The following is a 954-nucleotide window of genomic DNA, read 5'->3' as shown; positions in this document are numbered from 1 at the left end:
TCATCTAGCCGTATTTAAACTTGGCGCGTGTGTTATTGGCCTTAAAACCGTGCTGCGCCCTCACACAAACGCAAACACAAAGCATACGCAACGATTATTCATAAATTTCATTCATAAAATTGGATTACTTCTGAAATACTACGACATTACAATGACAAAAAAAGCCGTGCGTATTAGCTATTTCCCGTCTACTGTAATTCCAATCGATTATTTACGTATTTTATCTCCTCCTCCTGAAGCATGGCACAAATGCAAATCAACACCTTGTATTGGGGTCGGTTCCCAGTCTCACCCGGATGCAGCTAAGTAACAGTCTTTTACGTGGGACGACTTCCTATCTGACCTCCTCAACCTAGTTGCGAAACAATGTATTTTAGCTGTTTACAGTCACTATGGCTGCTAAAAATGTGTCACGTGGTGTGGTAGAAACATAACCGCACAATGTAAATGTCAACATGTTATAATGACATTGATTAAAAATAATACATCAAATATCGAAGTATGTATAACATCGTAAAGCCCGAACAAATACGCATGCAAAAAAAACACTGATAAAAATAAAATACCGATACATTTTATCGATATGCTATGTATATTTCCCATCACTACTCACGCACGCGCCTCTGGAGACATCTCAAAATACAGCTCGCAATAACAGACAGAATCCAAGACGCTTGGTTCCGCCCCCACACTCCGCTTGACATACTTAAATTACTTGAACTTATTTGTAGAAACGACTGACGACTGAAACGACTTTACATATTTATTTAAACTCAAAACTTTTATTTGTTACACAATATAGGCACACTTATTTACCTACTAGATTATTTAAAACTATATAAAAGAGGTTCTCAGGTATGTATTGTAGCAACTAAGAACATAGTTATGTACTACTAAAAGGTGTCACAAAAATGGAATTGGAGCGTACTCAAAAGGCAGGCAGCATTACCACAC

The sequence above is a fragment of the Helicoverpa zea genome, chromosome 23, assembly GCF_022581195.2.
Source record: "Helicoverpa zea isolate HzStark_Cry1AcR chromosome 23, ilHelZeax1.1, whole genome shotgun sequence".
Taxonomy (NCBI): domain Eukaryota; kingdom Metazoa; phylum Arthropoda; class Insecta; order Lepidoptera; family Noctuidae; genus Helicoverpa; species Helicoverpa zea.
This window is presented reverse-complemented; position numbering follows the sequence as displayed.